This window comes from Uloborus diversus, chromosome 7 (genome assembly GCF_026930045.1).
Source record: "Uloborus diversus isolate 005 chromosome 7, Udiv.v.3.1, whole genome shotgun sequence".
Taxonomy (NCBI): domain Eukaryota; kingdom Metazoa; phylum Arthropoda; class Arachnida; order Araneae; family Uloboridae; genus Uloborus; species Uloborus diversus.
In genome coordinates this window covers 165,207,806-165,235,386 of record NC_072737.1, presented here as the reverse complement: position 1 = coordinate 165,235,386, position 27,581 = coordinate 165,207,806, and positions in this window count along the sequence as shown.

Here is a 27,581-nt window from a genome sequence, read left to right as displayed (position 1 = left end):
AATTCTCGGAATGCCAGAAAACTGTTTTCTTCACAATTTTCCGCTTGCTTTTCTCTTCGCTTTTCTTTGGTAGATTCGTCTTCTTTTTCTTCTTCTTTTGACCTGTTATCGGTTTTTTCCTTGTAAATTGTGCGTGAGGAAGTTTTACAAACTCATAACGTGCAAAACTGCTCTGCAAAAATTTCCTCTTATGTTCCTCGCGCTCCCAAACCGATAATTCCCTCAGCTTGAACTCAACAAAACTGTTATATTTTTCACTGCAGTCCTGAAGTCCTTCTACAGAACCTTTTCTTGTCACAACACCTCTTACTTCTTCATTGCATTCTTTGCCAACTTCTTCTTCGGTGAATTCTTTTTGCCTTTCTTCTTTAACTAATTCCTCCTCTGCCGCGCCACATTGTTCAGCCTCAGCTAGTCCCAAACATTTCAGAGACTTTCCTGATTTGTTCGTCAGGGAGATGGTTCTCGGCTTCCCACCGCCTTGTTTTCTTACAATCATTCTGCAATATGGGTAACCAGCATTAGATGAATTGAACGCTCTTTCTGGCTTCATCGTCGTAGCCTGTAAGCTACCCCCTTCTTCTTTAATGTGTACATCAACCGCAATCTGATGATCTGGGACAAAGAAATCTTCCCTACGGTGCCCATTACCCGCGATTTGATTGTCTGGGACGAAAAAGTCTTCTTTATTGTGCATATTACCCGAGATTTGACGATCTTGGACGAATAATTTAGCACCCGATTCCGAACCACTCTTGGAGTTTAGAAAATTTTCTTCTTTATTCCTTCCTTTTCCTACAACATTCCTGTCATTTTTGAATGCTGTTTTTATGTCAGTAAGTTGCTTATTTCGGGATGAATGATGCAGCTCTGTTACTTTTGTAAATGGGAAACGTTTTTTCGTTTTGAATGCTGGAGGTAAACTTTGGTGGCTATGCACATTACCCGCAATTTTATGATCTGGGATGAAGAATTCAGCACCTGATTCTATACCACTCCTGGAGCTTGAAATACTTTCTTCCTTATTCCATCCATTTTCTGCATCATTCTTCAAATTTTTGGTTTCTGTTTTTACATCAGATGGTTGATTATTTAGAGTTGAGTAGTGCGGTTTTGTTTTTGAAAATGGGTAATGTTTTTTCGTTTTGGTTACTGGAGGTATACTTTGGTGACTATGCACATTACCCGCAATTTGATGATCTGCGGTGAAGAATTCAAGACCTGATTCTGTATCACTCCTGCAGCTTGAAATATTTTGTTCCTTATTCCATCCGTATTTTGCATCATTCTTCAAATTTTTGGGTTCTGTTTTAATATGAAATGGTTGATTATTTAGAGTTGAATGGTGCGGTTTTGTTTTCGAGAATGGGTAATGTGTTTTCGTTGTGGATACTGGAGGTATATTTTGACGGCTACGTACATTAGACGCGATTTGATGAGCTGGGAAGAAGAATTCAGTACCTGATTCTCTACAACTCAATGAGCATGAAATATTTTCTTTCTTATTCCCTGCTTTTTCTATATCATTCTTCGGATTTTCGGTTGCTGTTTTTACACCAGAAAGTTGTTCCTTTTGGGAATATTTGCGGTTTGTTTTCCGGATAGAACTGTTGGTAAATGAGGATAGCGATGCGTTTTCATATTTTTTACACAATGCTTCAGGTTTGGCAATGGAGACACGTTGCAACTTTCGGTCCTGATTATATTCTGCTATTTCGTACTCGGCACTTTCTCCTTTCTTTGTCACAATATTACAAGTATTATCGTCACTATTTCTTCGAGTCTGTGAAAATCGGATGCTTTTGCAAAATTTAAATAACTTTTCTTCCCTCCTCAACAATTCTTCGCTTTCACTCCCGTCCACTGCTTGCAGTTTTGAAGATTTCAAAGTTGTCGGAAAACTTTGGCCACTGCAATGTTTACTTCTATTCTGCTGAACAGGGTCTTTTGGAATATCAGAGTTTTTTTCCTCTGAAATATTGGAAAAAGTTTGATCATCAATATTTCTTCGCGTCGGTGAAAATCGGATGCTTTTGCAAAATTCAACTAATTTTTGTCTCCTTAAAAATTCTTCGCTTTCACTTCCGTCCACTGCTTGCAGTTTTGAAGATTTCAAAGTTGTCGAAAAACTTTGGCCACTGCAATGTTTACTTCTATTCTGCTGAACAGGGTCTTTTGGAATATCAGAGTTTTTTTCCTCTGAAATATTGGAAAAAGTTTGATCATCAATATTTCTTCGAGTCGGTGAAAATCGGATGCTTTTGCAAAATTCAACTAATTTTTGTCTCCTCAACAATTCTTCGCTTTCACTTCCGTCCACTGCTTGCAGTTTTGAAGATTTTAAAGTTGTCGGAAAAATTTGGCCACTGCAATGTTTACTTCTATTCTGCTGAACAGGGTCTTTTGGAATATCAGAGTTTTTTTCCTCTGAAATATTGGAAAAAGTTTGATCATCAATATTTCTTCGAGTCGGTGAAAATCGGATGCTTTTGCAAAATTCAACTAATTTTTGTCTCCTCAACAATTCTTCGCTTTCACTTCCGTCCACTGCTTGCAGTTTTGAAGATTTCAAAGTTGTCGGAAAACTTTGGCCACTGCAATGTTTACTTCTATTCTGCTGAACAGGGTCTTTTGGAATATCAGAGTTTTTTTCCTCTGAAATATTGGAAAAAGTTTTATCATCAATATTTCTTCGCGTCGGTGAAAATCGGATGCTTTTGCAAAATTCAACTAATTTTTGTCTCCTCAACAATTCTTCGCTTTCACTTCCGTCCACTGCTTGCAGTTTTGAAGATTTTAAAGTTGTCGGAAAACTTTGGCCACTGCAATGTTTACTTCTATTCTGCTGAACAGGGTCTTTTGGAACATCAGAGTTTTTTTGCTCTGAAGTATTGCAAAACGTTTTATCCATCGAGAACATGTATTTGCATTTTGCTTTTTTTCTTTTCTTTTTCATTTGTGGATCAAAGTCTTCATTTTTCTCAAAACATATTTTACTAATGGGTTCATCATTTAGTTTTTTGTCAATGTTACGTTCTCCATTGTCACATTCTGCAAATCCTGTTTGGTTTGCCTCAGTGCCCAAAGTATTATCTTCTATGTTCCTTTGAGTCTGTGGAAGCCCAATGTTTTCGGAAAGAACTGTTAATTTTTCTTGCTCTGCCGATAATTTTTCGTTTTTAACTTTGTCATGTTTTTCAAATGATGATTTTGAAGTTATTGGACGACGACTTTGGCCATTGCCATTCTTCAGAGCAAGCTCTTTTGGAATACCTCGCTGTTTTTGCTCTGAAATATGAGAAAGCGTGTCACCCACCGAGAACATGTTTTTGCATTTTGCTTTTTTTCTTTTCTTTTTCATTTGCGGATCAAAGTCTTCATTTTTCTCCAAACATATTTTACTAATGGGTTCATCATTTAGTTTTTTGTCAATGTTACGTTCTCTGTAGTCACATTCTGCAAATCCTGTTTTGTTTGCCTCAGCGCCCGAAGTATTATCTTCTATGTTCTGTTGAGTCCGTGGAAGTCCAATGTTTTCGGAAAGAACTGTTAATTTTTCTTGCTCTGCCGATAATTTTTCGTTTTTAACTTTGTCATGTTTTTCAAATGATGATTTTGAAGTTATTGGACGACCACTTTGGCCATTGCCATTTCTATTCTTCATAACAAGCTCTTTTGGAATATCTCGGTGTCTTTGCTCTGAAATATTAGAAAGCGTGTCACCCATCGAGAACACGTTTTTGCATTTTGCTTTTTTTTTTTCCTTTTTCATTTGTGGATCAAAGTCTTCGTTTTTCTCAAAAAATGTTTTACTAATGGGTTCATCATTTAGTTTTTCGTCAATGTTACGTTCTGTGCTGTCACATTCTGCAAATTCTGCTTTATGTGCCACTACGCCTGAAGTATTATCTTCTATGTTCCTTTGAGTCTGTGGAAACCCAATGATTTCGGAAAGAACTGCTAATTTTTCTTGCTCCGACGATAATTTTTCGTTTTTAACTTTGTCTTGTTTTTCAAATGATGATTTTGAAGTTATTGGACGACCGCTTTGGCCATTGCCATTTCTATCCTTCGGAGCAAGCTCTTTTGGAATGTCTGGGTGTTTTTGCTCTGAAATATTAGAAAGCGTTTTATTCGTCGAGAACATGTTTTTGCATTTTGCTTTTTTTCTTTTCTTTTTCATTTGCGGATCAAAGTCTTCGTTTTTTTCAAAACTTATTTCACTTTTAAGAATAGGGACAACGGGCAGTCTGTTGTCAATATTACGATCCATTTTGCTTGGCACGGTATCAGAAGTATTATCTTCATTGCTTCTTTCAATTTTAGGAAACTGAGGGTTTTCGGGAAGAAATACTGATTCCTCTTGCGCAATCATCGATTTTTTGCCTTTACTGTTATCTATCTTTTGTCCTTTTGACGAGTTTGAAGTTTTTGGACGGCACATTTTGTAAGCCTGATTACTTAATCTATTTTTCCAACTACCAAGTTTATAAGCATGCTGGTTCTTTGGCTCTGCAATGCTGGAAACTGTTTCATCTAATTTAGGATCCTTACTAAGATTTATTATTTCTTTCTTTTTCCTTTCTTTACTTACAAAAGGTTGTCCTGAAAGTTTCAAGCTAGGGTCCGTATGCTGGTTCTTTGGCTCTGCAATGCTGGAAACTGTTTCATCTAATTTAGAATCCTTACTGAGATTTATTCTTTCTTTCTTTTCTTTACTTATTACAAAAGGTTGTCCTGAAAGTTTCAAGATAGGGTCTGTATGCTGGTTCTTTGGCTCTGCAATACTGGAAATTGTTTTATCTAGTGTAGGATCGTTTCTAAGATTTCTTTTTTCATTCTTTTTCATTCCTTTACTTGCTACAGAAGATTGTACTGAAAGTATCTGACTAGTTTCTGGGTAGATATCAGTCATGTTTGCTTTACCTTTATCCGAATTCCGTTTGCTTTTCTTCTTTCCGGGTCTTTTATCCTCGTAATTAATGCTGCATACAGTCGGTTTAGTAGTTGACGAAATATCGCGTGCCGGTTCATTGGAGTTTCGACAATAGTTGTCATTTTTGGCCACGCTCGATCCCGCCATGTTATAGGCTGACGATTTATGCTGCAATGGAGGACTCTTGTCCCTGACGCTTCTGTTTGCGTTAACTGATACCCATTCCATATTTCGGGCGCTAAAAATATCACTTGGACTTTTTTTTTCAACTTTAACCCAAAATCCAAAACAGATCATCTGCAACTTGACGAAGAAGTAATCTTCAACCGCATCATCAAACGGCTTGAAGCTGTTTTTCACAGTTTCTAAGTTCAAAATGTGTAAGTACCTTGTGTTGTGGTAGAGTCTCAGGCAAGACGAAAGCTGGCGATTGATTCCAGAAAAGAAGTCTCTCTCGGCAGAATCCAAAAAGAATACGATCGACTCAGGTCGTAACTGTTGATATATATCCTGCAAAAGAAAGGGAAAATTCTAATTGACATTTCCATATAAACATCTGTCTTGGAGCAAGAACAGGCAATGCCAGATTTTAAACCAGGGGCCGACTGGCCCGCCGTCCCGATGCGTCCTCAAGCCTGAGCACCTTTAAAAAAAAAATTATCTTTTAGTGCAACTTTCTTTCGGTTTTTTTGAGCAATCACGATTGCTTATTGTTCTCATTTGGCGATCCTTGGCGTTGTGGTTCCTTTTTCATCTTGGACCAGGGGCCTCTGCAGCACCACCACCCATCGGCCTCCTGCCCTGAGCACAGTTCCCCGATAGCCGCTTCTCCTGGTCGGTGGCGTCCATGCCCTGCACACACGTACGCTCACACACACGCATCGTTACGCACATACACACTTCCACGCATAAGCGGTTACACACATACACACAGGTCTACGCATGCACGCACGTGCGCCGTAGTACACACATACCCAAATATACACAATTAACCCCCAGGAGAAAGGGCAGGCTTGGGGGGGGGGTCTTTTCTAGAAGCAATAAGTCAAATGAGTAGGGTCCTGTCGTGATTGCGAAAAACATAATTTGAATTCAAAAATTTCAGAATTCAAATTATTATTATTATTATTATTTTGCGGTAATCAACTTGTGCGACTCCTCTTCGTTTTTTCTTTCCTTTAAACCCGTTCACCTGTGCAACATTTTTTTCCCCTTTTTTTTCTTTTTGCACCTTTTTCCTTTTTGCACCTTTTTCTTTTTTACACCTTTTTTCTGCGCCCTTTGGAGACCAAGGTTGGCGCCCTCTTAAATGATTTAACACCTCAACACCCCTGATTCTTCACTTTATGTTTATAAGGTTTGACTGCAGAAGACCCCCAAAAAATGTTTGTTTAGGGTCCCACTGCATTACTCGGGCCCTGAAGGTATTATATAAAAAGATCCAATTCGTCACACATCACGTTTAGCAAATGTATGCATAGCAAGAACTTACAAGTTGACCTTAATTCGTTGAAGCGTTGATACTAAACTTGCCAGATATTTACTTCATGTAGTGAATTTTCCTGAAGTAACTGTGCTGCAAACTGACTATAGAGCAAATGTGCTGGAAGCAATCCTTGTTTCATTTGATTTAGAAAAGCATAAAATGAAGTTAAAATTAATATTATTAACTCCAGTTAAAATATTAATTTTAACACATTTAATGGAGTTTAAATGGTTATGGCTTGCATAGTATTGTCAAAACAGATGAACTTATCTGAAAAGTAGAGTTGCTGGAGAAAAACTAATTTCATATTTTGATTCAGAGCCCCAAACATATTGTAACGGATCCGGTGCGACTTCCAACTTTCTTTAAATGACGACACAGTTCTTAAGAAAACACAGGAGATTTATTTACACTATGTACAGGAAAGATCGTTAACAACTGCTAAATTAATCATCAGCAATTAACTGCTGATGATTATTTCCAATATTCACCTAATATGGAAATGTTATGGAAGACGATGATATTTTTTGAACTGCCTTGGCCGGCTAACAAATATTACAGTATTATAAAAATATATGATCACGGGAATTTTTCGTTTCTTGCAAATTTGCTTGTTTAGCAAAAAATTTACGGTATCAATGTCACCTGCATATTACTGTCGAATTGCAACGCGAGGGATGCGTTCCAAGGCTCCTAGCGTAGGTTGAAATTTCGCGTCGTGGGAAAGGGTATCTATACGATTTTTTATTGAGTATAGTATAGTAGCTGTTGCGCGAGTCCACTGTAGTTTAAAATTGCACATTGAAGTAAGCATTCTTAGTTATCTTTCATATTTCAGATATTTACTAATATTTGATTATAAATACTAGTACAGTTTGGGGTATTTTCCCATTTGTTTATTTTTTCTTTTTCACTGATTGAATGTTGATATATAAACATGATAAAAGTCGATTAGTAAATATTTAAGTTTTTAAAGTTATTCGGTGAAATTGAAAAAATGCTCTTATTTCATTTTATGAGTAGCGTAAAAAAGATGTTGTTTTAGTCCGGGCCTCTAGCTTGAAGCTCTAAATCAATTAATTAGTTCCTTCAAAAAAAAAGTTCCTATAAAATTAACTGATATAATGAAAATTAATGTTTTTCTCTTTTGTTTAAATTATGTTTTTCATCATCTAAATCATTTTTATATATATATGTACTACAGGACCCGACAGACGTTGTTCTGTTCAAACTTTGTAAATTAAAAAGTTAAAAAAATTCAATAAACTATCAAGTGTTTGAACCGTTTTGTTGAAAAAAATAAGTAAAAAGAAAATGTTTTAAAATGCTTGGTGTCAGAATGCGTATATTTATTACAACTTGATTTATCTAATGCCCATTGAGCAGTTGTTTTATTAACTATTTTTTCTCCCGTACTTGATATTTTGTTCCTTCCGCCATACTCAAAGAATAAAAAGCGTTCTCATATCTTAATATATAAAAATCTTTTGTGCGGACGTTTGTCACCATAAGGCTTTTAAACGGCTGGACCGATTTTGATCAATTTTTTTCTGTGTAATTAAATTGTGGCAAGCATGGTTTCGAAGCGCGATGGATCGAATTGGAAACATTTTGTTAATTAATTAATTAATTTAAACATTAGATGGTTATATCTCCCCAATGATTAATATATATTTTAACCTATTGTTGAGCGATAACTGAAATAAATATTTAACCCGTTGCCAAAGGACAATAAGAAAGCTCCGCTTTTTGTAATGAAATTTCCTACTGTGATATATCAATTGATAAAACGTAGAGAGAGAGAAAGTGAAGCCTTCATTTCTTTCTCTTGAAAGCAACGATTTTAGGTCCCGAGATCAGGGCCGTCGCCAAGTGGATTCGTTTGGGGGGGGGGGGGGTGTTGAAACTGATTTTGCCGACTGACTCCCGACATTTGCCGACAAATACATACGCACATAATATATATATATATATATATATATATATATATATATATATATATATATATATATATATATATATATATATATATATATATATATATATATATATATATATATATATAAATTGCCTTTGACTGAATTTTGTTACATATTGAAGTCTGGAACACGCATTGTAGACTAGCATTAGTAATGCTAAGGGGATGCATTAATTTCGATAAAAGTCAATATATACCGTCTTCCGGAATTGTCATCCTAAAAAATTTAGGCTTTGTTCTTTATTTTAAGAAAGAAAGGGCGCAGGTTCCTTCCCATTACCTTTTTCGCTGGGATCAATTTTGGACTTTATTATGGAAAGGATGGTTTTGGGTGCTTTTCTGTAAAGATTTCTTGAGAAAAAGATTTATGCTATCTTTGTTCACGCGAAGAAAAGGAATGGGGGGTTCGAAAGGTTTTTGAAACTAAAGTTTTAAAACCGCAGTTTTAGGCTATTTATTGGAGACTTTAGGTGAGAGGATAGGTACTGACAGATCATCAGTGGACAATGGCAGATTAGCTAGAAAAAAGGGAATGGCATAAACAAACATTCATGACCCTCGATTTTAAAAGACTTGATTGTTTAGGAAGTTTACGAGGAATTATATTTACTTTTAGAGGAGACATATTTAGGAAATTCGACAAAAAAAAAAAAAAAGAAGAAGAAAGGAAACATATTTTAACCATCCAAAATTTAAGTTTAACCCATAGGAATATTTTCTACTGACACAAAAAGTTTTCATACTACATGGTGAATTAATTATATTACATAAGCAAAGCATGTTTTTGGAAGAAAAAAAAATTTCACTGTAATCATCCGGTTAGGTATCTTTGAATACCTTGTTTCTGATTGAATATTTCCATAGCGCACTAAAAAGGAATACAAATCAAAAGAATTGCATTGTAAGCCGAGAAATAGAGTATATAATATGATATAGAGAATATAATATGACTTATACCATGATAATGAAAGGTCTGAAATAACGGGGTTCGGGAGGTTCTCCCCCTGAGAATTTAAAAAAATGTTATTCTGAAAATGAAATTTTGGACAACCTTTGACGATTTTAGGGTGAGAGCAGGCTCGGAAATTTTTTCGAAACCGAAGACTTAAGAATGCGATTTTAAGCTATCTTTGGATCCGTTAGGGGAAGGGATGGGGACTAGGGGGCGCTCCCTTTGCAATTTTGTGAAATTCAAGTTCCATAGGCAAACATAGACCACTATTAATCATATTAAAGAAAGAAGAGATTAATGACATGTTTTTAGTGTTGGGCGGAAACAGTGGGGTTAAAAGACTCATCCCCGAAAATTTCTGAGACTGAAATTCGAAAAACGTATTTTTACACGATCTGTGATGATGTTCAGAGGCTGTCCCTCGAAAAACTTTAACATTTCTTTTCTGTCTCCAAAAATGGGGTTTTTAAAATTCCCTTGTCAATAAAAGGCCATGTCTACCTAGTCGGAAACTAGGGGTCTGACCAGGGGCCCAGCTCGAAATCAGACTAGTATAAATTTTATCAGTTTAATGGGAGGAAAGGGGCCCAGAAAGCAAACCAACGACCAACAAGGGACCCGCCTTGGGCCTTGGCTCTCGGTGGCCCTGCTTTCAAGCCTCCATTTTCAAACAATTCACTCATCCCCTTTCATCTCTACACATAACCTAAAACTTCGCTTTTGAAACTTCAAAATGAAAGATTTTCTTGAGACATCCGCCAAGAGCTATATTTTCCCAAACGTCATCAAAATTAGCCTCAAACGCGTTTTAGGATTTCAATTTAAAAAAAAAAATAAATGGGGGTTTCCGAGCCACACGCTTTCCCAAGCATCAAAGATAGCCTGAAATTGCGCAAAATTTTGCCGAGATAAATTCTGAAACACCACCTCTCACCTTATGTCTGCAAAAATTGTCTAAAATTGCGTTTTGAAAACTTCCAAATCCGAAAAATTATATGTAGGAATATTGTAGGTGAAAACATTTCAGTATGTCTGTCTCCTAGTTAAGTTTCAATCATATTACTCATGCATAGATTTTGCGGCTATTTGTATCTTTTTAAAAATACCCAGATTCACAAATACGAGTGTATTGGAATTTTAAATTATTAATTAATAATTAAAAGCTACCAATTATTAGCCATAATTCGTAATGAAGCCTATTTAGCGATTCAACGAAAAATAATCCTAATATGAATAATAGCCCATGACCGAGTAACCCGCGTGTTTCAGCAATGAAACTCTCGCCATGATAATTTGATAATATATTTTGGTAATGTTTAACATGCAGGGAAAGGCTTTATCGTGACAAGGCTGAACTGGATCCGGTAACTTAACTGATTTACAGTCAGTTGAAATTGAATACCAAAAATCGAAGTTTCAGACGACGTATTTTGCAATGATAGCTTAGGTAACTTTTTACCCTTAAAAATCAGGAATCCTGAATGCCTGTATCCATCGATAACTTTTAACTTTACTTTTTTAGCGTTAGAGCGACTGGTATGACTTTTCATTACTAAATTTTAAATATTTTTCTCTATTTAAAACATAATTTTGGCGGTCTTTACTTTTCTCCACTTAATCTGATTTTCGTGATGATATCGTGGTTTATAAAAAAGTAGAAGTATAGATGTGAGGGTTGCCCCTCAGAAACTGTCTTGTTTGTTTATTTATCCACTTTTTTAAACTGAAGTTTGTCAAGCATTTCAATACCGCACTCACTACTTTTTTTTTTCTACTTTATTGGTTAAAAAAAGTGTTTGAAACGTATTTCAGCTGCCTTTAGTTTGGTAATTTTAATGATGTACATTTTGAAATGTTCTTAAATAATATTTTAAGATAGCATTTTCTTAAATTTTACAGTAAAAAAAACATTCATTTGTTTTCTTTTTCTTTCTTTCATTAATTTTCTTTTTTAACTTTCAACACTGCGAATGTGTAACAGGGGCCAATAGACATCCATTTTTCCATCCCGGCCAGCATCCAATTCATAACTTTTATTTTTCAATATTTTAATAGAAGATATGTAAAAAAGATAAGCTCAAAATAAAACTTTGAAAAATTACATTAAAATAATCATACCTCTTCTGACTGCATTTTAATAAGTTTTTTTTTCCTCAAACTAAGATCATATGCTTTCAGATTTTTCTTTCCTTGCCACAAAAAGAACATTATTGCTCGTTCACTTGCAAAGTGAAGTTCAAAATTTCAACTAAACTTTTTTTGTGATGTGCTAAATAAATAAAATAACCCTATGCAGGATAGTCATTCAAGTCGTCTGCTCTACTCCTTGATGCAGTCAGCATTGAAAATCAAACTCAATGCAATAGTCCGGTCAATTTAGACAATGGAAATAACAAAAATTCCGGGAAAGCTAAATTTTTGTAGAGACCTTGGGTTTAGCATTACAAATAAAGTGCCAAAAGTCCCCGTCGATCCCATGTGCGCTAAAAAAGTTATTCGGGGTCAAAGGTCAAAATTTTAGGTGTTTTGGATTTTTCTCAAAAACGGGAAATTTTATCGAAAAGTACCTCAGACCAAAGTTGTAGATCTCAAAATTCTCTATAAAAATGGTCCTTATGATTTTTATCTCCAAAACCAAACCATTTCCCAGATATTGCGTACTCTCAAAAGACAGCCAGCCACTTACAGAATCCCCTCTACTCGCATGACCCTTGAATAACATCTGGCTTAATCCGTGTGGCATCGTTCACGTACCCGGAGGTGCCCAACCCACTAAGGGCATGGGCGCACCCCTCAATATCGTGGAGCCCCCCTCAAAAGCAAGAGCAACCCTCGAAAAACTGAGAAAAATACCCCTCAAAACAATCCCCCTAAAAATTTCGATGGCGCAGTCTGGGCCATGACCCCTTCTAGGTGGGCTGACGTACATGCTTCTTTTAGAGTTAAACGTGCAATTCGAGTGAATAAACGTATTTATTACAAGCGTCTATTTTTTGAGCCGATCAATATTTAAGAAAAATGTCACAATTTTGCTTTATTGGCAACAAATTTTTGACTGAAGGTGAAACTGTTGTGCTGGGCAGTCGTGGAATGCCAACTTTAATCGATGCAAGTGTCGGGAGAAGTTATAAGAATGCTGATTATTTAAGAAGTCAAAAGTCCGTTACAATTCGCGTGGATTGCAGAAAATCATACACCCGGAAAAGTTCAATCTCTGCAGCAACGTGAGGATTTAATTCCAAGGCCAAATACTTCAAAAGTAAGTCCTGCTCGTACTGTAGCGCGATTAAGTGAATTTGAATCCAGCTTTTGTTTTCAAAAACACTGCTTATTTTGTGGCTGTGAAACGGATGAAGAGGCTGAGAAGAAGAAAGCGCAGAATTATCGCAGAAATATTCATAAAGCAGCGACTAAATCATACTCAACATTAAAACGTGCAAGGGCAGCTCTTGGTACACCTCCGAACGATCTTTAGCTAATTGTAAAAGGGATTCTTTGAATGCAAGTGTAGAAAATTTAAGAATTTTCTGCGATAATTCTGGGTTTTGTTCTTTTCAGCCTCTTCATCCGCTTCCTCACCACAAAATAAGCAGTGTTTTTTACAACAAAAGCTGGATACATTTTCACTTAATACCACTCTAGTACGAGGTGGACTTACTTTTGAAGTACTGGATATCTTCATTAGGGTGGATTGAAAAAAATCAAAATCTGATAAACGCTAAGTAATAACCCGGAAAAGTTGCCTTTTGTAAAGATATTTGGTTATGCAAAAGGATTTCGACCGCAAAAAATATCTTGAGGTGTCGCTCCGTCTTGAAGTTGATCATAAATGCATAAAAACTGGAAAAAGTTACAATAATTTCATCAAGTATCAAAATTTGATAAATTTGATGTTATCGCTCTTAGGAGCAGGCTTTTTGTGTAGATTACACATTGCATTAGATCATTTTAATAATAAACTATTTTAAAGTTCCACACATGCGTTGAATCTTGAATTTGACCAATATAGTGTCAGAATTGATTAACACAGTGTTGCTCCGTACCTAGAGAAAAAACATTAGAAGTTATGATTTGTAAAAGTTTGCTTTCATATTAATTAATTCTTACATAGATACGGAAAAAAAGAGCAATAGAAGCATTTCTTATCTAGTAAAAAAAATGTTAATTCTTCACTTAGCCTATAATTTTGGCTCAAAATGTCAAATTTACCTATGATAGAGAACAAAGGTTAAGTATAAAAATTTTAAAATATTAATGTTGCTTGCAACAGCCCACATAAGTCACCCTTTAAAACAAAAGACGTAGCTAAAGAAACTTTAATGGGTTTTGAGCCCTCAAACTGTAACCACATTGATTACAATAAAACATAAGTTTGGCGTGCGAGTTGAACTATTTTGCTTCTCATAATTTTCGGTCTTGATTGAAATTGTGGCTTGATGGTATTGTGGCTTAATATTTCTAGATTCTAATCTGAATTGAATAAATCCATCTCTTTTGGTTAGACAACAAACTGTACCTGACACTTCTTTCTGTTATTTTACCTATCGTCTCGCTGCTTTAGTATGACATGTGAGGTTTTGAAAGCCATACTACTCAGTAGGTACGCTATCAAGCAATTTCTTTCAAAGTTTTATCGAAAGTCCCCTTTTTGAAAGAGGGAGCTGCCGAGTTTTATCAGTTGTGCTTATCAATGAGCTCATAGTATTCTCTCAGCTTCAAAATCGAAATCTGGAATTGTAAATGTTCTTTGTCCATCTTCGAACTGGTCGTCGTAATCCGTCTCGAAACAAGTTCTCTGATGGTCATCCGCAATACATAGTGTTATATTTTTTAGATTCTCAAAGTAACCAGTTTGCAGAACAAGAGCTGATGATCCAAACATAATACGATGACAAGTTTGAAGAATTCGATTGTACAGCGAAAATTTACAATTCCAGATTTTAATTTGAGTTCTTTGATAAGCAGAAGTGGGTAAACTCGGATCATCTTCTTAAAAAAGGAATATCAGATACTAATGCGACTCGCCAGGCAAACTATGTTTTATTGTATGAAATGTGGTTACAGTTTGAGAGCTCAAAAAACATTTAAGGGGGGGGGGTTGTTTAGAGGGGTATTTTTCTCAATTTTTGGAGAAGACTCTTGTTTTTGAGGGGGGGGGGGTCCACGATATTGAGGGCTGCGCCCATGCCCTTAGTGGGTTGGGCATCTCCGAGTACGTGAACGATGCCACGCGGATTAGAATAGCCAGATGTTATTCAAGGCCATGCGAGTAGAGGGAATTCTGTAAGTGACTGGCTGTCTTTTGAGAGTACGCAATATATGGGAAATGGTTTGGTTTTGGAGATAAAAATCATAAGGACCATTTTTATAGAGAATTTTGAGATCTACAACTTTGGTCTGAGGTACTTTTCGATAAAACTTACCGTTTTTGAGAAAAATCCAAAAACCTAAAATTTTGACCTTTGACCCCGAATAACTTTTTTAGCGCACATGGGATCGACGGGGACTTTTGGCACTTTATTTGTAATGTTAAATCCAAGGTCTCTACAAAAATTTAGCTTTCCCGGAATTTTTGTTATTTGATCACTATTTTTATGTCTAAATTGACCGGGCTACAACTTTTGTCATCAAGGCTCCACAGCGCTAATAACCATTTTCTTCTTTTGGCGGAAAGGTCACACAGCAGGGCTCCGGACAGACCGTTCAAAACTAAACGCAAACAAAAACACAGTTGATCTAGGATTTCCTTAATTTTCCCTCGAGCTCCTAGTTCCCCCCTGAAGGTCCGACATTTCTGTGTTTCTGTTTCTAGTGTCAAACGGGTCTTTCTTATATACCCCCACACGACTACGCCGTCTCGGCGGCGACATTTCTGAGTACTACAATTGACGGACAAATGTCCTGACACTTGTGTGGTCGACAAATTACCGCAGCTAGTAAAATACTATTTCGATTTTTACTCGTTAGGCGTAGAAAAACTGGAAATAGTGCTCAATGTGCGTTCAGAAGTTTGTTTCAAAAACAAACACTTATGAGTGCAAATGTGACTTTGTATTGCAATATTTTCACTATCTTTCTCTCTATTTTAATTTGCTTTAGTTTCGGCGTCCCATGTATTTTTTCCACTTTGATATGGTTTTTATTGATGATACAATTTCATAAATGTGTCGACGGCCAGAAGCTATTGTATTTTTAAACTGAGAATTTTCCTGGGTTTTTCAAGTAATGTTCTAAATAATTATTTTTAAAAAATTGTTTGAAACGTGCATCTTGATTGCTCATAGTTTGGTAATCTTAATGTGCAATACAGATTTCCGGGTAATTTCGAAATAATATATTAAGGTTTCTTTTTCTTTTTAGATTTTACAGAATATACACTCGATTAGAATTTATGAATGTCGGACGGTTCAAATCCAAAACGTCCATGACATTCAGAATCTATATATATAAAAATGGACTTTGGTAAATTTGTTCCCTAAGATCTCAGAAACTACCCGGCAGATTTGGCTGAAACTTTCACCGTTTGTTCTTTTTGGTACTGGGGAGGTTTGTAGACTATTTCGATAAAAATCCGATTGATAGTTCCTTTTTTATTCTAATTTGTCCAAATTTTCGCATAAATGCCCCAATATGACGGTTAAAAAATACGTGCACATATTAAAATTATGGTGTCCATCGAAAGCGCTTATTTTTCTGCTGAAGATGGCATCTGTTAGAAAGTTCTAAGTTGTATGAAAAACGAGTTATGGACTTTTTTTGTTCCATGTTCGAAGGCTTTCCTCAACCCAATTCATTATTTAGTGTATCATCTCAACTCCCAGTTCATAGTTAGAATTGTTGAATGTTTTTGTGTTTCGTCTGACTATTTGAGGCTTTTCTCAAGTCAAATCTTAAAGTAACGTTTTTTCCCCAAGATTGGCTAATAATAACTAGATTTGGTTGATTATTTTCCATTTAAACGGAACTTTAGTGTAATTAATGGTTTTTTCTTTATTATTTGTGCTGATTGGATTTTTTAATCGTTATCCAATCTAACAGCAGAAACCTCGAAAAAATTTATGCAGAAAGATTTCAGTAGCGGATGCATTTGGCAGTTTTTTCAACTGTCGCGGTTTTTGAAGTCAAAGACTACGTAATAATGTTTGTCATCTTTCACCATGTAAACAAAATATCGTCAATCAAAGAATCTTTAAAAACTTTTTTAACTGTAAAATAATCCAGCAACTAAATTAGGCAAATCCATAAACAGCACAAAAACTTCCATTAATGTGACTTTGTGCACAAATTCAAACCATCGCAAAATTTTACTACTTATTTTGGAAACATTTCGGATTAAATTGTTTAGCGCCATTTTATGGTGACCAAAAGTATCTTAGCATATGGCGACAATATCTCTTTAACAAAAATTAGTAACATACCGTTTTACAAAGTAAGGAGGGGGAGCATTATCTAAGGTATCCCAAAACGATTCCCTCAAATTCGGTAACATTTTAAATCGCACCAAGAACCCACAATAATTGAAATTTTCCAAAATAACTAAAGCAAGTTTAAGGGGATCACGGGCGCGCGGCTACATTTTTTTAAACAGTTCGTTCTTCAATAGACATACAGAGAAAGTAAGACTCCGAGTAAAAAAAAAATAAGTATTAACTGATAAATCTTTTTAAACATGTGAAGTTTAATTTCATATTTCGGAAATTCTTCAAATTTGTATACACTTAAATTTCGTGTTTCAGTTTCTAAATGAATACTATTTTGCTCTTTTTACTTACTGCTACTTTAGTTTTATGAGTAAGGAAGAAGCTAGATTTTAAATCACGTCAAAAAGGTGTGTTTTAAGTTCTTTCACTTAAAACAGAAAACAAATGCAAGTAACGATTGTTTCTCATAATTATTGCTAACCCAGGCAACGCCGGGTATTTTTGCTAGTTAACTCTAAAAATAAAAATTGTCGATTGTAGCTGAAACTGCCGACTGATCCTGTGGCTTCAGCAAAATATTCTTATTCGGCAAAACTTGTTTGATGATTCGGCAAGTTTTGGGACATTATTGCTTTTTTTTTCTTAATTCCTGAATTTTCCTTCTCATGTGTGCATTGCATACCCATATTTTATTCTTCGGCAAATTGAGAACTTCTCTCAAATTGAGAATTTTCCAAAAATTTAAGTTCGGAACGTCAATAGATCAGTGTCGGCAAAATCAAATTTTGTTCATATGAATGTCGGTAAATTGGAAATACGGTGCAATTAGCAGTTGGTGAGTTGATTATGTCTTTCAGAAGAACAGTCGTCAGTATGATCGCAGGATACACTAGACACGCCTATACAAGCTATACTAGTATATACACGTTTTTGATTTTTCTTTCATTATTAAAACAAATTACTATGTATTCAAATATTTTGAATCTAGAATCAATTGAAAAGCAAAAATGCCGACTCTATAGATTAACTTTCTGAGGGGATCGATGCTTTATTGTGTCGGCAAAATGAGCTGTCGCAAAGTAAGCAATCGGCATAGTGAGCAAATGAAAAAAATGTTCGTGTCTGCGATATGAATTAGAATGAACATGAAGCGCAGTCAAACATGGTATACATACCCGCACAAACTCTTCGTGTTTTCTTTCATCCCGTAAATGCTTATTATTAATTATAAATCTGTGCATATGTGTATTATACATATTTAAAATTAAAAAAAAAAACACACACACACATTTTGTGTACTGAATGCTGAAACTAATGAGTCAAAAATGCCGACTCTGGAGAATTTGGTGATTACGCACTGGGTAGTGCGTATTTACGCAGTCGGTAAAAGAAGCGCCCTGAAGATGCACGCTCAATGGAACAGTCGGCGAAAGAATGCTGAATGATCGTGTTTGCTGTACGTAGTGTGAGCAAAATAAAAATGAATGTAAATAAAGATCCTTTTCACTATTTTCTCTTGCGCAAAGTACCCAAAAGATTAGATTTGCAACTTTGAAATATGAAAATGCGAAATTATTTTAAAAAAATTCAATCAATAAAAACTTTGAAAATCCGAAACATTGAAAATGCCGACTTAAACTGATTTTGCCGACTGGATAAAATCTCTGGGAGGGTGAGACACCCCCCTCACCCCCCTATGGCGACGGTCCTGCCCGAGATATATTTTAAAGTAAAGTACTGGAAGGTTCACGCAAAACATGTGTTCTGTCGTTGTAGTTTAAACATGTGACCGGATCGGTGCTTTAGGTTTTCCTAACCTAATGATCAGAAAGCACCGTACCTAGCAACATTTGTTTCTCGGCTCAAATCCATCTGAGTTTTGGCACCAATGTCAAGAATACTTTAAAGACTATCAAGCTAATCAGTACATTTTTAAAGGAAAAGACGATGGAATTTAAAGACGAAACGAATTTTATTTTCGTCCAGATAAATTACAGCTGGGTAGTTCTGTACACAAAAGATCAGTGCAGTGAAGATCATCATCTCTGGGTGGAAAAAACAAATTAGACAATATATGAAGTTTTAAAAGTTTTCTTTCAAAAAATCGGACCGCTAATCGGTCGGAGTTGGCTTCGCTTACTGATCGGCTGAATTACAGTAACGTGGTGGCTTGACGACTTTGGCTATAAACAATAGAGTTGCGTGATCATTTGTTTACAGCTTAAAGCCACTGTTAATGTAATTTATTGTATTTTTTGTTTAATTGGCGAAATATTTCAAATTGCAAAGAATTGTTTTTCGTTTTTAAAGAGTTTTTAGTCATTTTAGTTGGAGAATGTTTTTATTTTAGGGATGAGTGATTTTCACTTCTTCAGAGAATTGTTTTTACCTTTATCACTTTTTTAAACGATATCCTTTCGATTGTTTTATTCTTTTTCATATGGGGGGATGTTGCAGCGGGATTTCCCGTTTGTTCTAGATGGGTAGTTAGTTTTTTTACCCTCAATATCTGAGGACGCTTTTTATCCTTGAGTATGGCTAAAGGAACAAACCATCAAGTACGGGAGAAAAAGTAGTTAATAAAACAACTGCTCAGTGGGCATTAGATAAATTAAGTTGTAATAAATATACGCATTCTGACACCAAGCAGCTTAAAACATTTTCTTTTTACTTATTTTTTTCAACAAAACGGTTCAATCACTTGGTAGTTTATTGAAATTTTTTAAATTTTCAATTTACAAAGTTTGAACCAGAACAACGTCTGTCGGGTCCTCTAGTTAAGTGTAAAAAACTAACTACCCATCTAGAACAAACGGGAAATCCCGCTGCAACATCCCCCATATGAAAAAGAATAAAACAATCGAAAGGATATCGTTTGCCTCCCCCCCCCCGGCCTTCCGCCTTCCGATGCAAAATAAAGACATTATTCAACTAAAATGACTACACTCTTTAAAAATGAAAAACAATTCTTTGCAATTTGAAATATTTCGGCAAATAAACAAAAAATACAATAAATTACATCACCAGTATCTTTAAAATATAAACAAACGATCACGCAACTCTATTGTTTATAGCCAAAGTTGCCAAGCTACCGCGTTACTGTAATCCAGCCGATCAGTGAGCAAAGCCAAAGCCGATCGATTAGCGGTCCGATCTTTTGAACGAAAACTTTTAAAACTTCATGTATTGCCTAATTTGTTCTCTCCGCCAAAGATAAAGATCTTCCACGGCACTAATCTTTTGTTTACAGACATTTATTACAGACAGTTATCATTTAGTTAGGAAAATCTAAAGCACCGATCCGGTCACAGAGTTCAACTACGACGACAGAACACACGTTTTGCGTGAACCTTCCAGTACTTTAAAATATATCACGGACCTAAAATCGTTGTTTTCAAGAGAAATGAAGGCTTCACTTTCTCTCTCTCTCTACGTTTTATGACATAATCACAGTAGGAAATTTCATTACAAAAAGCAGAGCTGGCTTTCTTATTGTCCTTTGGCAACGGGTTAAATATTTATTTCAGTTCTCGCTCAACAATAGGTTAAAATAAATATTAATCATTTGGGAGAAATAACCATCCAAATTTTAAATTAATGAATTAATTACCAAAGACGTTTCCGATTCGATCCATCGCGCTTCGAAACCATGCTTGCCACAATTTAATTACACACAAAAAAATTGATCAAAATCGGTCCAGCCGTTTAAGGATAGTCAGTACCCCCTATACCATCAATGTTAATTTGCAAAGGTTCATGTACCTTTTTCTGAAAATCTATTAAAGATACAATAATGAAATTTTTTCTGTACCTTAAGTAGACTCTTTTCTCTATACTGCAGTAAAATTTTACAGAAAGGAAGCTTAGTTTTTATTTAAAAAATTCTAACGCGTAAGTCACTGTATTTTTTTCCAAAAATGCCATTTTGAAACACGAAATCAGCTCTATAACAAAATATATTTGGAATATGAGAAAAATTTTACTTCAGTATATGCATCTAGATATATGGAATAGGTGATAAAAATTTCAAATCCTAACACAATTTAGTTTCTTAGAAAAAAGAACATTTAGTTTCAAAAACACCATTTCGAGATATTGCAATTTAAAGGGGAAAATCATACCTTATCAACATATGTTTACCTTTTTTTGAAGCACTTTTTAACTTACTTCTAATATGAGCACGAACAAGAAATTTGTATCATTAAAAAGGTATTGAAATGGAGTTTCAAAATATATAAAAATCAAAAAATCAATTTTTTGAAAGTATTTAGGGTACTGACTCTCCTTAAAAGCCTTATGGTGACAAACGTCCGCACAGAAGATTTTTATATATTAAGATGACTGTATAAAATTTAAAACTAATTATGGACTGCATCCAGGGGTGTGCACAGAAATTTTGGGGCCCGTCACAAATGACTTTTCCAGGGTCCCCTCCATATTGTTCAGCCCTACCCCTAGATTTATTTAATCCCCTAGTTTTAAAAATATTGGGCCCTTTCAGACTCGGGCCCGGACCAACAGGTGTCCCTTCTCCTCTCCTCGAACCCGTGCACGCCCCTTACTGCATCTATTTACACTTTCAAGTAGCCGAGTTGCACTTCTTGAATGAAATATTCAGTCAGGAAAGGATTAAAATTTTTAAGGTTGATTTTCTTCAACTTTTAAATCCTTTCCTGCAGCGAATATTCGTAAAAATCGTTAAAAATATTTGGAATGACAAATTGGCTCAGCAAACGACGGAAAGAATAAATAATTCTTGGTAATATTCCATGTTCAAATGATTCAGTTTATTATTCTAAATCATTTTTTGAATCTTTTCGTTCAATCCTCAATCGGTGTATGCTTTTAATTTATTTATTTTTTTAAAGTAGCTAAAAAGTAGCGAAGTAGCGACTACTTTTCAAAGGTAGTTTGTAGTTGCTACATTTTGGAAAAAGTAGTTGTAATTGTAGTTAACTACATTTGTAATAAAGTAGTTGTAGTTGTAGTTCGCTACAAATAAAATGTAGTTTTTCCAACCACTGCTTCGGCCGAATGTAGGGGGGCTGTATATTCATTACAAGAAACTATTTACAGGTTACATTACTACAATAATTTTAGATGAAAGATAATTTAATAAACGCCAAATTTAGCTAGATTATAACAAATTAATCATAAAAATAACTACTATTTACTGAATTTGTAACAATATCTAAGATCCATTCTCAAACTCCGCACCAAACATACATTTTTTTTTTGTTCTCCTGTGTTATTTATTATTGCAAAAGCTCTAGAAGAAGATGCTGGGATACTTGGTGTTCCTCCCAAAGGGGTAAAGTTAAATAAACAAAAACTAACTTAACTATTTTAAATTTTATTTCTTCGTTTAAACAATTTCTTTAAATTAAAAGAAGAACACAAGCACCCACAAAGCATCTTAGTAGTTAGTTTGCTACTCCCGTAGCAAACCAAATCACACACAGCTCGTTCATTACTTCTTCGTTGATGGGGGGGGGGGGACGGTTATTTGGTTTTTACAACATCAATGATTAAATCAGCAAAAGTCAAAATGAATCTTTCCTCCCTCAATATATATTTTTATTATTAAACTGAAAATGATATGGTCAGTTCAGGGGAAAAATACTCGAATTAATACTAATAAGTCGATGCATCAGTTGCAATTTTTCAACAGTAGCAAATAAAGTCACCTACAGTACATTAGTAAAAGAGAAGAGAAAGATTGAACACTTGGAACCAGTGGCGGCTCCTGACTTGAAAAAGTGAGGAGGCCAGATCATGGGTGCACTCGCACCCCCCCCCCCCCCCCGCCCCCAGTTTTTGAAAAAAAATTAATTCTTTAAATTTTTTATTCATTAAATTCTTCTTTTTTTATTTTAATTCTTTCCGGCGCTGCAGTACGCTTTCCTTGCAGCTCCGGTAAGGGGCTGCAAGGGAGGCACTTTCACCGGCTTTTCACCCCACCTCATAAATTTTACCTTTCCAACGTATAAACCGCGGATTATACGCAGGAAATATGGTACAATCCATTTTTTATTTCAAGTACGTACGCACAAAAAAAAAAAAGGAAAATAAATAAAAAGTTATAAATTATTGTCTGAAAAAAAGTGAGGGGGCCCGGGCCCCCTACCACGAGCCGTCACTGTTTGTGGTTAACTGTAAAAAATGTCTACTATTCTAGTGAAAAAGTGACTAAAAGACATAAATCGCCCTTTTTTTTTTTAATTCCTGGGGCGAAAATTTTGTAAAATATTTGAAAATTTGCTCACATGTTTACCTCTTAGTTGGAGAGAAAAATTGGAACGTTTACCCACGGTTTTTTTTTTTTTTTTTGGAAAATAAACGTTTTAAAAAGTAGGAAAATGAAACGTAATGAAAAGTATTCACGATCAGAAATGCGTGCTGTTCATATTTTTAGACGAAAAGTTCCGTTTTTGCCCCCCCCCCCAATCGCGATTTTCGTAAAGGTTTCGTTTTTGCAATCCCGATTTTTGTAAAGATTTCGTTTTTGCAATCGCGATTTTTGCAAGTGATAACTTTTTCTTTTGCGATTTCTGTAAGAAATTTCGTTTTCGCTATTCTGCTTTTTTTTTTTTTTTTAAGTGTGCTTGCAATCTGAATGAAAGTCGGTAAATTTTTCTTGATTTTTAATTTCTTGTTGCCTTATTATAAATTTATTTCTGAATACGAGTGCTGATTTCTACACGATCGGAACTACCGCGAATGCAGCGTTTCTAGTACAGTAAAACCTCGCTATAACGATATTTCGGGGACCAAAGAAAAATATTGTTGTAGAAGGATATATTGTTATATCGAGGGCCTATATATTTTGATAATACAATAGGTTTTTTTAATTTAAATGTTATAGTATATGCATTACCTATAGGTGTAAATGTTTTTATATATAGTATATTTGTAATACATTTATTGACAAGGTGTTAATTATGATTAAATATTACTATCAATTGAAATAAATTCCGAAAATAAGTTCGTAAACATACCTCAAATCCGTTTTTATTGAAAAAAATTCAATATTTTTGTTTGTTTGGCCGCTTTTTTGACTGTTAAGTCAACCAACAAGGTATACATTGAGTCCAAAGCACGAAAATGATCCTCGTTTGTGGATGGAAGACTTGAAAAAAACGTCCGCAGGGATTTGACTGATTGAAGTGCTTCCTGGGTCGACAATAGGGATTGTGATGGACTCATATTATCATCATCATCATCTTTTTCCTCCTCATCATCTTCATTTGCCACTTACTCAAAAAAAAAAAAAAAAATTGAACATTTTCTGTTTTTTTACTTGGCAAGCATTTTTAGATGTTTAGTTTCCCTCTCCATGTGCATGTTTTCTTTTCCCAAAAAAAAAAAAAAAAAAAACACTGGTTTAAACAAAATAAAAGAACAATCTCAGGGGGGAGGAAGGACAGTTTCAGCTCTTTTTTTCCTTTATTCTAGACGCCTTTTTTATACAAGGGCGCATTTTCTTTTTGTTCATATGTGTAGCAAAAGAAATTTATACAATTGTACTGCTTTTTTATTTATTTTGGAAGGTGCATTTTTGTTTTGACTTGAGACAACTATCTCCAGCGCGACGCCATTTTGGAAACGCATTTTTTAAAAATGTAGCGCGAAACTTAGAGCTAACCATTTTTAAAGAAAAAATAAAGTTTTAAGGTTTTTTTTTTTTTTGAAACTAGGAGGGGTTACTTTCAGGATTTTACTGTACTTGAAAACCAAATAAAGAGGGGTTGAAAACTTAAAAAAACATCGCTTTACAGGGGTTTATTGCTGTAGAGAATATCGCAATATTAAAAGGAGGATAACATTAATTCCTATGCGAGTTCACTGGGACCACGAAATATTATCGTTGTAGAGGGATTTATCGTTGTATCGGATAGCGTTGTAGCGAGGTTTTACTGTATACTTTTTATGCAGTCAGTCTTTTACTGTTGTCTTTAATTAACTGTCAGACAATGAGAAGTTTTACCAGAATGTGTCAGCATTTGGTTTTTCAGTGTTCATTTTAAAAGTTTGGACTAAATGACTTTTGAGGGTTTTTTTTTTTTTTCTTTTCTAGAAATGTTTAGGGAAATTTTGCTATGCTATGTACGTCTAGCCCTTAAGGTTCCATTTTTTTTCTCTCCTGGGAAATAAAAATGGGGGTAAACATATGAGCAAATTTTCAATTATTTTACAAAATTTTCGCCCCAGGAATAAAACAGAAAAAAAAGGGCGATTTATGTCTTTTAGTCGCTTTTTCACTAGAATAGCAGACATTTTTTACAATTAACCAGAAAGTAGCCGTTTTTGAAAATATTTTGGCAAAAATAGTCGCAAGATGCGCGTTTGCTTGAAATTACTAGCTTCAGTCCATCCACTATTTAGAAGCCAGTGGCAGCTCTTGAGGCCAGTCATTTCAAAAACTTCCGGGGAGTGGGGGCAACGGGTTTGTATGTACTACATTTTATAAGGGAAAATCAACAATAAACAAAAAATTCACAACTACAGTATGTTTCTAAAATCCAGAGGGGGTCGATGGACGGGCATGCAGCAGGGTAATAAGCTGGCAGCTATGATAACGCGCTTACCATTAGGGATAAATCTGTATCCTTTGCATGCGCCAGAAAAAAGTTTTCATATCTGCTGTATAATTATCACAATGTGACTTAGGGGCCATTCATTAATTACGTAAAGGTCCTGAGAGAAAAGGGGGCGGAAAAATCTCTACATACCCTTACTTTGGGGGGGGGATCAAACCCATTCTTACGTAACATTTTTCCAAGTCGTTGTTTTACATTAGAAATCTTGCGGTCAAGTGGTTTGGCAGGGATCATAAACACTTGGAAGATAAAAACGTATTAGGATGAGCTGTTTTTTATTTGTTTTACAAAGAATGAAAAGTGTAAAGTGTAATGAAAGAATTGCACTATTGTATGGCATGTTTTATTTTTAGTTAGTATCGCATCTTTAATTTAATAATAGCGAATTTAATAACGATTCAAGTGACGTAAATTCCGTTATTTTGTTATTGTGAAAAACGAAATAGAATCTTATGTAAAAATAGGGGGGAGGGGCTTGGAAAATCTTACGTACCCTTACGTGGGGGGGAGGTGGGGGTCAAAAATTGCCAAAATCATCCTTACGTAATTAAAGAATGGTCCCTTACGTTCTTCTGGCTCTGAGGTACAGAAACTTTAGATCAGCATTTTTTTTTTTTCTTTTCAATGCTATCGCCATTGAAAATCACTCTTTGAAATGAAATTTTGTTTTCGATGCATTTAAGGAACTTTTATTAAAACATTTTCAAGAATGCAATTCAGTTTAAACTGAAATTTATATATATAAAAATGAATGTTTGTCTGTATGTCATCAATGAACTCAAAAACTACCCGGCAGATTTGGCTGAAACTTTCACCGTTTGTTATTTTTGGTACTGGGAATGTTTATAGACCAGTTCGAAAAAAATCCGATCGATAGTTCCTTTTTTATTCCAATTTAAGTCACAATCCATTGGATAAATACGAATAAAATTATCGGCTGCAGAAATTAATTCGCGTGAATTAATTCGTGTCTCATTGATAAGAAGTGAGCTGTTGCCATTTTTCTTGAGTTTGAACAAATAAATTCTTTCTTTATTGTTTTATGGCTTTTCATGCAACGGGGGGATTTAAAACTTTTTCTATTTGATATTTTTAGCGATTGATTGATCTTGCAAACTGCGTGAGTACAAAATTTGAGTATAGTCACGGCTTCACTTGATACTTGGACCGATTATTATGAAAATTGCTATATATATGTATTTTTCCACGGAGAAGGTGCATAATATGCTCATTGAAGCCACTCGCCACCAGGTGGCACTGCAGAGTAGCAACTTCTGCCCCGTTCAACCGATTGTCATGAAAATCAGTATAATGATGTTTTTTTTTTTTGTTGGCGTAGCAACGCGCGTCGGGTACAGCTAGTAGTACATAAACATATTATTTTAAAAAATATTTTTATCTCAATCAAAACATGTCACGTCGCATTTGTCGGTACCTCATTTGTCCCCGTTATCAAAAACTGTCACGATTTCATGAACCCTCCCCCCACCCCAGAGCAGCACACACACACGTACAAGAAAAATAAATTTCTTTCATTTTACAGATAAGAAATTTTATGGGCCAGAGCTAAGCTCTTTTACCCTGTATGATGGAGAGACATGAAGAAGTTGATTTGAAATTGTGTGAGGGGGGGGAGGTAAAATATACAAAAAGGAATCTTTTCAAGGCCACACTATTTACATATTTACAGTTGGTGCATTATACTTAAATTGACAGGAGTCTAGAATGCTGCCTATAAATAGACTTGTCAAATTTCTGAAAAGTTCAACTGGGACACCGAAATGCCCCCCCCCCCTCTTCACCTCCAGCGTTGCCATTATTCAAAAGGGTACACACCTCTAAGACTTTGAATGAGGAATAAAAAATTGAGCACTATTTTACTTTTCACTTTATAGGACTTTTTTTAGTATTTTTTGGTTTATACCTTGTTGTAAAAATCCTCACAAACTAATCCAGTTTTAATTTTATAAGTCAATGTTTCAAATGAGTAAGTAATTATCCTAAATAATCCTTCACACTTAATTATTTTTAAACCTTTTTGGGCATTTACAATCAAATTTATCTTTTTCCGGGACATGAAGTAAACCGGCCGAGCAGGGTTGGCAAAAACCCGGGTTTTTTTTAAAAAGCCCATGGACCCAGGGTTTTTTTTCAATAAAATCCAAAAAAACCCAACTAAAGCTGGGTTTTTAAAAAGAAATGTGGGTT